The 15,574-nt window shown below is 48.1% G+C and overlaps 1 protein-coding gene across 1 annotated transcript in view; it reads right to left on the minus strand.

The window, feature by feature from the left end:
• The window catches only part of LOC138488252 (uncharacterized), a 2,582,589-nt gene that overhangs the window by 1,911,303 nt on the left and 655,712 nt on the right, over window positions 1-15,574 (minus strand). The gene's annotated exons all lie outside the window — the stretch shown is intronic.

Raw genomic sequence — 15,574 nt, forward strand, 5'->3', positions numbered from 1 at the left:
CTTTTGCAATTCTATACCTCAAACAAGGATAGAAATTATTTTTGCTTTTTGAAGACATTTCATGTTGTCGGGCCTTTCCACTACCCACATGGGTGCTGAACGCCATTCACACCCAACACTAATGTATGGAAGCTACTAGTCAGCACATCATTTTGTGTTGGCGATAGGCACCAACAAACATGTCAGTCACCTTTGTAAATCGTAATGGAAAGGAGAGCTACATTTAAGCAGTGGCAAAGAAAAGGGAGAAGGGAATGGCAAGAGAGAAAAATAAATTAACACTAAGAGTGCTCAACCTTGCTAAGTGGAATTAGCACAGGGGCTGCAGAAAGTGGTTAGTCAAGACACTCCCGACCACACGCAGGACTACCACTACACATTCTGGCAGAAGGGCCATTCCTCTCCTATGTGTGCATGGTGTATCTTTTGAACTAAGCAAATGTAGTTACTGTAATTAGATTGTAATTCTGATGTCAATTCTTTTGTGAGAATATTCATAAGGCTGAGACAGGTACGATTCTAGTCAGACCAGTATCAGAAACTATCAGAGGAGCTTAACAGAACCAAAGGGAGAACCCCGGAACTCACTGACCCCACCAAGTCTTCCTTAGCACTGTAAGCAGGTACGTTTCAGTGTTTTGTGAACCCCTCCTGGCTGAGGACGGTCTGGTGAAGATGTGAGCACGACAAAAGGGGCTTGGCCTAGCGAAATGGATACAAAACCTGAGGTATGTGGCAGAGTACCCCACAGAGAAACTGGTTTAGACGTGGAGTGTTCTGGTTTTGATAGGCTGAACTTCGTATAGGCTTCATTAAAGAATTGCCTTTAGTTCCCCTGTCGCTGATCTGATACCTAGGGGCGCTAAGGCATTCATTTACAGCAGAGACGCAAGTGGGCATCACTGCCCGGTCCCACTGTGTGTGGCAAATGGATCAGACGTGATGTCTTCGCAGTTGCATGGCAGGGTTACACTCGCGGGAAAACGGCAGTGGCGCGTTAATTGTGTGAAGGCGTTAGAGTCCGTTTTCCATATGGCTATCATGTGGCCAGAAACACGGATCCAAGAGCCCCTCAAAGAAGTCGCAGTAGGAAGAAGGCATGTCTGGAGGTTGGGTCAGAAGAGCATTAGCAAGAGAAAGCAGAGCTGCCACCCTCAGGGCCATCAGCACCAAGACCACAGAGTCCAGATTATATGCTGGCAGGGCAAAACCCTGGGAATAAGGAGATGATGACAAGGAGAACACATGTGGAAGCAGTCTCTGTGGGGCTAAATCGAGGCAGAGCTCACGAACCGCATTGCGACCAGGTAAACCGGAGCAGAGGGATGAAGATGCGCAAGGAAGCCACTGTGTCAAGGGCAAGTCCTGAGATGAAGAGTGTTGGATTAGAGACTGAAGCAATAAGGGCAAAGGGAAAGCTGTGGAACACAGGAAAGCAGTGCCTAAGGCAAAGAAAGGAAGGCCAGAGGGGTTGCATGAAGGAACTAGACAAGTGGGTAGCCAGATCCCTAAAGAATAAGCAAATGAGGACCACCCTCTTTTGCACAGTAGGAGGTGCAGTTCCAATGCACAGACCAAGTTTCACAAAGACAGAGAGAAGGTGAACACTTTGCTATGTGCTGGGAAATTAAATGAAGTTTATTCCCAGCCAAATTCCATGAAAGGCAGAGGAAGGTTTAATTATTTGTTGCATGCTGGGAAACCCCGTTTTACACACAGACCAAGTCCAAGAAAGACAGAGAAGTTGAATCATTTGTTGTATGCGAGGACACAAAGTCTTATACTCAGCCTAATTCCAGAAAAGACTGAGCTAGAAATTGAAATGGCAATGAGAAAAAGATCTTAAACCCAGGCCAAAGACAGAGTGAGATCGAATCATTGATTGCATTCCAGGAAATAAAATGTCACACCCAACGCAAGCCTAAGAAATAATCTCAAAGGGAATCTAATACATTTGTTGCTGGCTTGGAAATGAATAAGACCCACCCAAATCAAAGACACTCAGAGGGCCTGTAACCTATTTGGTGTAGACTGTGCAACAAAGCCAATCCCCACCCGAAGCACAGGGAATACAGAGTGAGAGAAGCCAAAGCCTTATCCAATTTAGGATCACTGAGCTGACAGCCACGTACAGTCATCCCACACTTTATGCCCTCATCCCCAATATCTTTTCAAGCGTTGGTTCTGTATTCCCTCCGAGCATCCAGGCCACCTAATTTCAATTTAGTTCTTTTGCTTTTTGATATTTTCATTACATCTACTGAAGCAAACCAAAGTCTGGTTCCTCGATTGGTAGGTAGCTACCTTTCTCTCTTTATATTTAGATCATTTCTTCATATAATTCCAAAAGAGGCAAAGTTGGAGGGACAAACTTCCCTACCTTTGCAGCTAGACAATCGAATGCCCTTCCGACGGCACTGAGAGCAGAACATTCGTACTGGGTGTTCAGGAGAACATGGAAAACCTGACTGTTCAATTAACTTTGCAGTGAGGGCCTTGCACCTATTGTATTACTGTTATTTATAATTTTATTTCCATTTTATTTTATTCTCTGCTCACCTAAGATTCTGTGTAACTGGTTGTAACAGCGCCTTGCTACCTCCGGGTTTTGTACGCTTTATAAATGAAAAAAAGAAAAGAACGAAATATAATTGTTCACGCCTTTGACGTTTACTGACATTATATTGAGGCATATCCTTTTGTCTCATTGCCTTTTTCCTCATTCTAGTGTTGTCCATGTACCTCGGTTTTGGCATTGTTGCTTCAAGCAAGCAGATATATCAAACAGGCTGATATATACAGTGTTCACCTGTGCAGATGAATGCATACTCCCATGTATGTTCCTGTGACAACGTAGCATTAGCAGACCTTCATTTGAGATATGAGCTGGCTCTGGGGACCTGGAATGCCAACAGCAAGGCAAAAATCTACTTGGATATTTTATGTGTCATGCCTCATAAGAACAGGAGTAAATGCAGTACACCCATTCCCCCACATCAGAGGTGTGAGAAGAGATAGGAAAGTATGCCTTTTATTGACAAGGAACCTCTCTGCCATATAAGGCAGCCCTGCATATAGCTCAAGCTAGCAAGCTCTTTGCGCAGAAGGAAGATCCATGGCTAGATGCTGATAATAGCTATAGCCAAGTCTGCAGCCCAAATAAGGGAAGAAAGAATCCCTCCTAGTAGGAGTATGTTCTGAGGTATTGTCTTTAACACATGGTGGCGATACCTGCCTCTGGGTGAGAATAGATATATATGAATACCCTATATTGAAGTTGTGGAGAAACCCTTTCTAGTAGCTGAGTAAAGAAGGAAACTGGCCATTGTTATCCCTGAGACGTGAGCAAAGAAGAGAACCTCCAAGACAGAACCCTGAAACTCTGTGTTGGATTAGGGAATCCTGACAGGAATGGTGGTCTCTGATACTCTTGCACTATTTTGAGTATACCTGTCCTGGAAACTTTAGCAAAGTTATCCCTCTTGTAATTTATTTTGTACCACAGGCCCTAAAGGTGTTATGTTCATTCCACCCCTTCCTATTCATGGACTAGACCCATACCCAGACACTGGCCGATAGACCACAGGACAGGAGGAACACTGGTATCCTTATCACTTTAGGGATTCAACTCATTAGTTTATTCCCATGCAAACTATGGTTTACATAAAAAAACCTCAAATTAGAACATCCTGGTTTGTTATGATAAGCCCCATCTTCATAGGAGCTTACACCCATCCAAATGTTTGAAAAGAGGTGAAGATTTGCATTCCTGACTTTTGTGTTCGGGTGTCCCTACACCACAATTCCACACCCCTGGTGAGTGCTTGCTCCTTCTGACGTTCTCTTCTAGTCAATTATTCTATAGCTCTGTGGGACCAGCCACTGGTACAACTCCACTTGCCCACTGTTTTATGGGCTCTTACACCCTTACCTTCTTCATACATAATGTTACACAGTTCTGTTTCCACTCTGCCATCCCCTTTAGAAGTTCTGCTGATCTATTTGCTGTCAGCCACAATCCTTTCTTTTGAAAAGTGCACTGAAAACTGTGCCTATGATTCAGCAGAAATTCACTACAGCCAGTGTACCTCAGATAGTTCCATTAAGTACCTCAAATAGGAGAAAACAGTCCTGACTCACCCTTCAGACCCCATTAACTTTATAGGATAATGGTCATGTGATCTGGGAAAATTCGAGAATGTCACCACTCTGCCTTTTGGCAGATTATTCAGCCTCGTGCCAAAACAATGACCCCATTAATTAATAGTTTGTCCTGGGGGGAAGGAGGGTGCTGTTGCACGGCTGATTAAGATGGCCGCCACCTGAGAGGCTCCGGCCAAGGCATCAACATCCTGAACAAAATCCTCCACTCTTAGGACCTGCTCTCCCCCAGCTGATCACCGGATTCCTCATGTCCCCTTGGGGCACCCTCTGAACTGAACACCTTCCCAGCAAAGCGGAGTGAGGCGAACCGAGAGGCAGCTCGGCTGCGGCCGTGCCGCCGTTGCCGAGTGTGGGGCGGCCTCTCTGCGGCCCACACCATCCCGCACACTGCCGTCTTCTTCTCCCCCATGTGAGCAGCGCCTGTGGAGACTGGCACTGCCTACACGAGGCCAGCGATGGTGCGTCCCCTTGATCCTGCGCCCTGGTTCACCAAAACCTCATCGGAGGCCACAGGTGGTCATAGACGGCACGGGCGCTGTGCAGAACACCTGGTCTCAGGGCCCAAACGAGACCGACTGGGGCAACAAACTCTCGCCCTGCTGCACGCGGCCCTACAGTGTGCCCTCCAGATCCACAAATTCTGCCAACTTGCCCGACCAGGACCAACTGCAGGGGCTTGATATTAACCAGCCACGACTCCTGGACCCGGAACATATCCAGCCTCGGGTGGAGGTGAGGATCGGCACTGCAACGCGCCATGACCCAGGCACCTCAAACTCCTACCCGGCACCCGACAGCCACCTGAAGCTCTGCATGCTGCGCCGACGTGGTGCTCGCCCAGCCTTGCCTTCCAGCTTGAGATCGGGTGGGCATAGCAGCACTCTCGGCCGCCCTGCCTTCAGCTCTCCCTGCCTGCCCTGAGCCTGCCACGGGCGATGGATGAGCGGGAGCGTTAGTCTCTGCCCGGTCTCCCTCTCCGAGGCGGCGCCCGTATGGTCCATCAGCAGGGCGGCTCGATTTGAGGACCAGCACCGACCCATCTGCAAAAGCTGTCTGGACCTACGTGGACTCAGCCACCACTCGCTAGCCCAACCATACGGCCCTCGGACGAAGGCGTGAGCAGCATACCATTGCATCAGCCCGGTAAGGCGATTGGAACAAGCTGCACACTCGCCCCACTTATAGCAAACCAGACTGTAATCCGCACTTACCTCGGGAAAAACAGTGGATCCTTCCCCACCATTGCGCCACCAAGCCCAGGCTGTATGTGCATACGTAGAGTGCACCGGTCACCCATATGAGTACAGCACATCGCCCCCCAGCGGTGGCACATGCGCTGGCAGTATCTAACCTGAGGGCTGCACCTGCTGGACTGCGCACCGTGCTGCGAGAGGCCCCCCCCCTGCATTGCACTGGCGCATATGAATAATTTGCATTGCATCCACATAACGCTTCTGGTGACTGCCTGGACTTGCTCGGAAGGAGAGGTCCCGTGGCCCGATCAGCCCTGCTAGCACGTCCACATGCTCATTAAAGTGGGGGCACACCGCCTTGGCCCTGGTCCCTGCAATGACCTGATCCTCGTCTCCATTCCGCACCGGTGGCCTGAGTGGCCACTGCCCCAGCTAAGTCACGACGAGAGACTTGTTCTTTGCATCCCACACCATGTCACCCAGGAAACCGTGGCCCCGTGGAACAGCAACCCTCCAGCCGGTTCCCCCGTACCGCTGAGGGCATCGTCTAGCAGCCTCTACACCCTGGCGGTGTGGCTAAGCCTGAGCCCCCACCTGCCTCAGTCAGCGGCTCACCCACTTCTTGCCAGCCTTGATATATAAAGAAAAGGAAAGGGGCTCCCCGATTGGCCCGAGTGTATAACCCCCCACCCCTCCCAAAGCTGCAACAACTAACAAATCCGGGTGGCAACGGAAACTGAGAGGGTCACAACAACAATACAGCTCCGCAGCGCCTATCCTTAGTGGGCATACCCCCTGTACTCATCGCCAGTGGTCCGCATGCCCGCGGCGGGCTCGCCTAGGCGGACGGACACGTAGCCCACCGACGAAACGCTGACGCTGCTGGGTCTACCCGGAAAGGGGGCAATATACAAGAAACAAGCCCTTGTGCCACACGGGAAGGCAGCACAGACCCCCGACCCGCAGGGCCCTGTGAGGGCATCCCCTGCATCGAATACGTTGCACGGCCATATAATACCCCTGCGGAATAAAATCCCTCTACAAACTCAGCCTACCCCCACACTGCATCGCTCTGCCCTTTGACTAAAGCCACCATGGTGAACCCCAAGAAGCAAGCCAAAATGCACCAGTTTGCCCGCTCGGACCAACCCTCATTACCGCCATCACCTACCACGAGCCAATCTCCATCTCGGATCGATGTCCCAGCCCTGAACCAAACCCTGCTAGCCTTGAAGAGCAGTACTGATAATATGGGTGCCAAAATAGATGCCCTAACTTGTAAGGTTGATATCTCAGCTATACAGATTGACAAACTGTGTGGGCGTATGACCGAGGCGGAGCAGTGAATAGGGGAAGGCGAGGACAAAGTGTCCACCTTACAACGTGAAGACTTACAACAAGCCGTAAAGAAAGTTATGGCCAAAAACGATGACCTGTAAGGGTGTTCCAGACAGAACAACATACGGATACTTTGAGTTCCAGAATCAACTGCCATTGATAATATGGAAGAGTTTATCGAGACACTTATCACCGAAATCCTGGACCGCCCTCCACTAACATCAATGTTCATGGTGGAGCAGGCACACCGCTTGTTGGCTGCAAAACCTCCCCAAGGCGCCCCTGAGCGCCCGATCATAGCCAAGATATTTAGCTATCGAGACCGAGACATTATTCTTCGCTCCGATAGAGAAAAGGGGGAATTACGCTGGGGCTCCGCCGTGATCAGACTGTTCTCTGACTTCAGCCCTGCGGTCTGGGACCAATGAAAAACATTCCAATCAGCCAAAAATACTCTCAGGAGAAAAGGAGTCAAATATGGGATAGCAAAGCTTCGTGTCCAACACAACGGGTCCACAGTCTTTTCACATCCCCTGAGGCTGTGGAGCGCTTCGCCTCAAACCTCCCGGATCCCGGGACCCCAAGACGCTCTCCACAACACCCTTAAGGGGCAGCTACATTAAGGGTTCCTCAGATATGCTGACCAGACAAGATGTGACAGCGATCGTCGAACCCCTGAGAGCGGGTCCTAGAGATATCTTTTCATGGCCGAGGCCTGCAGGAGTGCATTGGCCAACTACAGCGCAACGCTACCAGTAGGCACTGCGTTCCGATTTGTGAGGAGAGGGGGGAGGGAGCCAGGACACTGGCTAGTTTGTTTATTGTTAATGGTTACCTCAGTAATTAATAGGTTCCTGATGACTCACGTAACTCACAACGGACCAGCACACATACCCAGTGAGAACACCTCAACAACTACCCTCACCATCCGAATCATGTTCTCCACCACTGAGACTCCCTGAGTAATATGGCTACACACACAGAAGGAGGGAAGAAGCTGAAGACCCTGTCGATTCGGTCATGGAATATAAGGGGGTTCACTAACCCTAAGAAGGCTTAATTGCAAATCACTGCAGAAACCATGGGATTAATGTACTATGCCTTAAAGAAACACATCTGGCCAAAGGGGCCCCCCTACCTAGACTTGTGGGTGGGGTATTCATAGATCTGAGTCACCTCACACATGCCACTCCAGAGGGGTAGCCGCTTACATCCAAAGAACCCTACAATAGAGGCTGCATGAGCATATCAGGGACGACGAAGGCAGACACGTAATACTGGCTGGGTAACTACACAGCATCAAACTCCTACTCAAACATATATGCTCCTAATACGGACTCCCCGGAGTTCTTTCACCAATACGCTAAACACAAATAAATTCCCCGGCTACAGGATCATATGGGCTGTCGATTTCAACCTGGCCCTCACGCTAGAATTGGATAGATCGGCGACCAACCAAACAACCCTCCCAGCGGCAGTTAGGGCCTGTTCCGCTATCTCCCAGTACCACAAGCTGCATGACGATCCCTGCATCCAGGCACTAGGGAATATACATTCTTCTCGGGAGTGCACGGTAGCTCCTCCAGGATTGACTATGTAATGGTCACCCCTCCATTCCTTTGGAAGATGATAGAGGAGTCTATCCTCTCCCCAACTATCGGACCACTCACCTGTACTAGTCCGTATTGCAGCACTCACAGACCCCCCCCCCCGGGCCAACTCCGATGGAGATTTAGGGCCTCTGCCCTAGAGGACGTGGCGTTCCGGTCCGAGATAGAGCAGGGCATCCAAACGTTCTTCCAGGCCAATGTAGAATCAGTCCCGGACCAAGGTATAATATGGGAAGCCTTTAAGGTCTTTCTGCGGTGGTGCTGTATCTCCAAGGAGGGCGGGGTACTTAAACCCATCCGGGGATCTGTGCAGGCATTGGAAGATAAGATCAGGAAGGAGGAGAACACACAGGGTAAAGCTGACACTCCTGAGCCTCGCTGCGATCTGCAGGCACACAGGGAGGAACTCCTACAATTAGCCATTAGTGAGGAAAGATATCTGGAAGATCCCATCCTAGCGATGAGATATGGGGAAGTCGACCGACTGAGTAAAACCCTGGAATGGGCTATCTGGAAGGAACGACAATCCACCAGCATAGCCAAAGTTGTGGGACTAGACCGAAACCCTGTCAAAGATCGGCAAGGGATTAATACCGAATTCCGAGAATACTATAATCAATTGTACACATCACGTACACACCCGGGACATGATGTACTGAGACAGTACTTAGACGAGGTGGCGCTAGGTTGGCTGAACCAAGAACAGGTCAGCTCCCTTAATGACCCTATTACAGAAGAGGAAATTCGTAAGGCCATAAAGTCACTCCCTAATGTTAAGGCCCAAGTCCGGAAGGGATAATGGCTGAATTTTACAAGGCTTATATAGACCGACTACTACCCCACCTGCTGAGTATGTATGACAGCACATTCTCGCGCGGTTCCCTCCCGGAATCCACTGTATCAGCCCTGGTGACCGTCCTCCTAAAGCCTGGGAAAGACCCCCATCAATTATCCTCATACCGGCCTTTGTCACTTATCAACACCGACCATGATATGATATGATAGTTTATTTATATAGCGCCTATACACAACGTGTTTCAAAGCACTTCAAGGCAAGGGAGGGAAAAAGGGAAAATACAATGACATTCCGTAGCGGGAGAGTGGGAAGGAAATGGAAAGAGACAGGCGACTACCGTACCAGGCCTGACGACATTTCTGGTAGAGCCGGAGAAAAACAAAAGGTGAGGGAGAGGGCTGCTGAAAGTGAGGGGAGAAACAAAACAAGCGACTATCATACTAGGCCTGACAACATTTCAGATAGTGCTGGAGTGGGGACAGAGGAGTGGGGCTGGGGGGCAGTAAGGGGAGGTGGGAGGAGACAGGTGAGGTTGTTATCATACTAGGTCCACTGACAATTCTGAGAGAGTAAGTGCATAGAAGAAAGTAAGGGGAGGAGATAGGAAAATGGAGAAGGGATAGGAGGAAAGAACTGAGTAAGCAGTCAAAAAGAGTGTAGAAGCAAGAGGGGAGAGCAAATAAAATTGCAGAAGTCAGTAGTAACACATAATGTTGCAAGCCAAGATACAAGATGAAGATGGGAACACCATGATTCAGGGCCACCATGAGTACAAGATGCAAAGGAAGTCCAGCATGAGAGTTGAGAAAGGGTGGCGCACCGTGAATATATGAAGTCCATAAAAGTCCAATCCAGCATTGGCCTCAAGACGGTGATGGTGAAATCAGAATGTATCAGGAAAGACTCCTGCAAAACAGGCAACACCTGTGTGCGAGAAGGGGGGGCACAAGGGAACATCACAGGGAGACCGCAGAGGGTCGGGATGGCCTGTGGGGACAGAGGGTGTAAACACTTGTTGGTGCATGCTTACCTGCTATCTAAGCAGAGGGTCGGGCCCTGCCTCCTCCAGGTCCAAACAGGAATTTCCCTTTTTTCTTTGTCTGCCCTTCGCTTTGGACGCCCGGGCGTAAAACGCCCTTGATCTAGAGGTTAAGAGCACGAAGGAAGAGGCAGGGCTAAGAAGGTGGGCAGGGCTTAGGCCAGGTGACCTAGATCCACTTGCACCTGCTCCCCAGCTGCAAAGGAAAAGAGGCAGGAGGGCTCCTTAAGTAGGGAAAAGAGCAGCAAGCAGGAAGGCACCAGGTGGGCGGGGCTTGCTAAGTGGTGAAAAAGAGCAGCAACCAGGAAGGCACCAGTTGGGCGGGGCTTAGGCCAGGTGACCTAGATCCACTTGCACCTGCTCCCCAGCTGCAAAGGAAAAGAGGCAGGAGGGCTCCTTAAGTAGGGAAAAGAGCTGCAAGCAGGAAGGCACAAGGTGGGCGGGGCTTGCTAAGTGGTGAAAAAGAGCGGCAACCAGGAAGGCACCAGGTGGCGGGGCTTAGGCCAGGTGGCCTAGATCCACTTGCACCTGCTCCCCAGCTGAACATAAAGTCCTGGCAAAAATGCTTACGGATCATATCCTCCCATACATGCCAGCTCTGGTCCTTCCGGACCAGACCGGATTCATCCCGGGCCCCTCTACCCGACATAACTTGAGGTGCCTATTTACCCTCATTCATTTTTTTTTTTTTTAAACCCTTGCCCGACCATACGAACAAGGTGGCCTAGAATACCCTGATATGTATTTATATTACCTAGCAGCCCAGGCGCAATACATCGCTGGATGGAACTCCTCTAGCCCCGGCACACCCCACACCTGCCTAGCAATAGCGATCACCGCTCCAGACGCATTGATGGGCTGATGACCAATTTGTGCCTTGGGAGGACCTTAAAACCAGGGGTGAACATAACGCAGTGAATCTGCTTCACTACTACCGACTTAGAGGTATACATAAGGATAAATGGCTGGAATTTCCTCAAGCCCCCTCCTCACACCGGGCCCTAAACCACATCATACAACCACTGTCTTTGATGAAACTTGTATCTACTATTTATAAATCATAAATCAATCCGAAGTGGGAGGAGGTTAACAAACCAAAGGTTTAAGCGCACATGGGAGACAGCTCTAGGGGAGCCTTTGAGCAAGGACTAATGAAAGTCTGTCGGCATGCAGACCCGATATATATCCCTAAACTGCAGATACAGGCTGATTCAGTACAAATTCATCTATCAGGTCAACTACTCTCCCAACACCCTGAGCAAGATCTTCCCGGGAGATCTTCTGAATGTAAACGATTCGGCATACCGGAAGCAGATTTTTTATCGCGTCGCCTGGTGCTGTCCCCGCATCAGGCCTTTCTGGACAAGTATATAAGAGGCGATGATTGCTATGCAGCCCTCGCCGAGGGTATACTCCCCAGGACTCTGGCTATTGGGCCTGATCGAGGGTGCCACTCGCACCAAAAGGAAACTATTAAGCATGGCTTCTGTGTTAGCAAGGTACTTTGTGGCCAGAAAGTGGGGGAGATCCAATCCGCCCACATTCCCAAAGTGGCTGGAAGACATGAACTTATCAGAACAGAGAGAGACAAGATACGCTTCCACAATTCCAGCCACCTGTTTGACTACTGACCTCCTTTAAGACAGTACATGGCTGACATCGCCTCATCAGCACAAACCCCTGCTACTTCCTCACACGCAGATGAGAGTACATGCCCACGGGCGCCTAAGGGCCTCTTGTCAAACTCGATGACGAACTGGGACGATCATTGCTACTTCCTTATATGTGAGATTGGCGATCAAACGATGTATGTGTATGCTCGGCTGTAATATTGTAAGTCAAAGGAGAGGGAGGGATGCGAGAGTTTAAAAGCTGAGGGTAACTTGATACAGTTGTGTGTTTGTTTAAAAATCAATAAATGAGAGATTAAAAAAAAATTATTGTTTGTCCTCAGTGTTCATTTATGCCTAGGACATCATTTGATGTCTTCTGTTGTTCGATCAGTTCCAAGGGGCATTGCACCGTCACCCCATTATGATTTCCAGCTAGGAATAAGCAATACCATTATCCGTACCTGTTTTAATCAGCTTAGTTGAACACATGGGTGATGGCGATCGTGGCACTAGTATTTGCTGAACTACACTTTTCAGTCTGTCGGTGAGCGTATGCTCATAAGGGTTCATGGAAAGAACAAGATGTGGCAAAGCCAAAGGGAAGAGTGAAACCTATAATGTTCGATAAAAGAACGAAAACTAGGGGATATGGGCTATGTGACATCATAGGGGTGGGGCAATACCATTTTTTATATGCTTTGAGAGTCCACCTACAAGAGGAAGTCCCACCTCTCATTCTTTGTTAAAATGTGCATTTATGTATTTATTTATTTGAAACGATCTTCCACCACACACCAAACCAGTACGCGGTTTGACTAAATCTCTTTTAGCAGGATTCTACGCTCTGTTTAGGATCCAGATTCATGGTTTACCATCACCATTTTCATAACCTCTTTGAATTCTCTGCATCCCAAGCCTGGCTGTAAATGCTTTGTATGTGTGCCATGTTCTCTTGTTGAATATGTTGGTCTTGCTTTTGTTATAGTAGCATTACATTTATAATTTTTAGTTCTATTTATTTAAATACAAGGGGTTTACATTTCAATCAGAATTGATTTATGTGAGCACATTTAAAGATGGCAGAGGCATTCCTCTGGGTTCTGTACAATACCACTAAGATGAGAACAAGTGGTGAGCAAGATTATGAGGATGTTAAAAAAAGTGTGGGAATAGAACAGGGGCAAAACAAACATAATATATATATAATATATCCCTGTTCTATGCACACACATATATATATATATATATATATATATATATATATATATTACATGGACGCAGTAGCGTCCATGTAGTTGTGGTTAAATTGGTGTTTCCATAGGAAGAGCATTTTTTGGGTGGCTTATAACTTCGCTCCCTCTGGACGAATCCTCACCAAACTTTGCAAAAAAAAGTATATTGGCCACTCTGAATTTTTTTGCAAGGTTTGGTCCAGGGGGGGCAAAGTTATAGGGGGGGTCCCAAAACATTTGTTTTTTCCCATAGCCATAATGGGAAAGAACTTTGCGCACGCCTACAGCCCAAACCGCTGGACGGATTTACACCAAATTTGCGGCAGGAGCGGGAGCTCGGTCCCGAATGCGTGCTTTTGCAAATTTGGTGTAAATCTGTCCAGTAGTTTTTTTTAAAATGACCAAAATGTAAGGCAAAAAAATTAGTGATATCTCCGTTCGCTTCGCGGACAGACTTCCCGGTTCGCTCCGCGGACAGTGCCCTGATTGGCCGAGCGGCTTGGGCGATGTCCGCGGACATCTGACGTGTTCGCTGATTGGACGGCGTGGGGCGTGGAGCGCGTCAGATTTTCGGTGGCGCCCGACATCTTGCATTCACGGACGACCGCGGACAGCGAGGTGAAACTTGGTTTAAAAATTGTATTTAGTGGAGTGTGTTAGTGTGTAAGAGTGTTTGGGGAGGGTGGGGGAGTATGAGATAGGTGCAATGTTGTATTTCTTTTATGTGCTAGATGTTTTTGTTGTGTTCGATTTGTCTGCGGACAACACGGCTGTTCTGAAATGTTCGTAAATCAACAGAATGGATTCGGTGACTCGTGGAGTCCTGGAATGTTTGCATTTGTGATGTCATCTTTGATGTCCTGGGTGTTAGTGTTAGCAGTGCACGGTGGCGCGAGTTATGGTTGCTTATCTTACCATAACTGCCGAATTTCAGGGTTTTTTCAGTTTTACTTTGAACCATAACGTCCCTTTAACAAAGTTGTTTTACTGAATTTGATAGGTTTTTAGTAGCACAACGTAACCATAACGTCCCTTTTAACAAAGTTTTTTCATTGAATATATATATATATATATATATATATATATATACATACACACACACACACACTAGCTGTTGCCCGTGGCTTCGCTCGCGTGTATTTTAGGATTTGGTACAATAGTGGTTCGCCCTTCAGGTGCTAGGATTAGATTACCAGAAAGTTGGGTGAGCTCACTCTGGAACAGGCCACGTAAAACTGCCCATGCGAGAAGCAGTCTTCCTTTAGGTCAATCCATGCTACATTTGGCGAAACAAACCTTTAAGATGAACTGAAGTCTTTTGAATTCAAACGGATATTCTGAAGGTATAAGAGGTACTCGTGGTATGAACATGGACTCTCCCTGGCTAGAACCGGTTAGCACCGTCGTCTCAATCACATTTCTATGGAGAGCTTTCACTCGCAATCTGGTGCCATTACAGAGCTTAGGTGGGTTGAGGTTCTGCAATAATATCACAGGTGCTTCCACTTTGAGAAGAAGTTTGTTTTCAGGAGGACCAGGAGGATTTAAAGTGTTCAAGAACTCAACTGGGTTTTGCACTGTATCATCACTTTGAACCATTGAGTTTACAGATTTGTACTCCATTTGGACTCCTCTGAAATAATGAATAAGCATTTTATTGATTACGGTAGCCATGCTGTTCTTTGGCATTAAAATGGCACTCTGAAATAACCATTCTGTGAATTTCTCCATTCGATTTTATTTGTCAGGGTACCTATTGGGAGGATCGCTCCGCGGCAACGTGCTCGCCTTGGAAGCAAGACGAAGCAAGACGAGACGGAGCATCACAGGTTCGATCCCCAGGTCCGCGCTTAGAAACCTCTGGGTATTAAGCGCGTTATAAATAACCTATCATATCATTTTGGATGTGAGGTCTACTAGAGAATTGACTGTGCCTAGGTCGGAAGGGATGACAATTTTGCTCTCAAATATGGCATACTCTCCGTTACCAATTTTAAGAAGCAGTTTGGAAACTTACTTTATAATGAAGCTTTAAAATGTGAATTTTTACTTTTCGAACATCTTCAGTTTGTGAGATATGGGTATCGTCAAAAAACAACCCGCCCCCACCTTTTCACTCTCTTGGAGATGGAAATTCCCCAAATCCTTCCTTAGTGGGTGCCAACATCATGAAAACAATGTACCTTCCAAATTTCACGTTCCTAGGTTAAACGGTTCGAGCTGGGCATTGATGAGTGAGTCAGTTATTTAAGTATTTGACGGAGAAGGGAGTGCCCCTTTACCCCCACAAAATAGAGATATCTCCCATGGTGCATTGCAGGATCATGGTTTTCAGAAATGAAATAACCGTCATCTTGTTTTTCTCTTGATGCGAGAGATATTAGCGGCTTTAGCCGAGATTATGGGAAAATTAAATGCAGTAAAAAGCTATTTGCGGAGACCGCTATGGGGTGCGTACCAGCATGGACGCGTGAAGAAGTCGCTCTGCACTTAGCCGTTGGGCCTACTGAGGTTTGCTCTGCCCCCGGTGGAGAACAGGCTTTCAGATGCCCCTCAGGGCTCCTGTGGCCCAGGCGGTGTTGTGAAGGG

Source organism: Ambystoma mexicanum, chromosome 9 (genome assembly GCF_040938575.1).
Source record: "Ambystoma mexicanum isolate Mex_15411 chromosome 9, UKY_AmexF1_1, whole genome shotgun sequence".
Lineage (NCBI taxonomy): Eukaryota > Metazoa > Chordata > Amphibia > Caudata > Ambystomatidae > Ambystoma > Ambystoma mexicanum.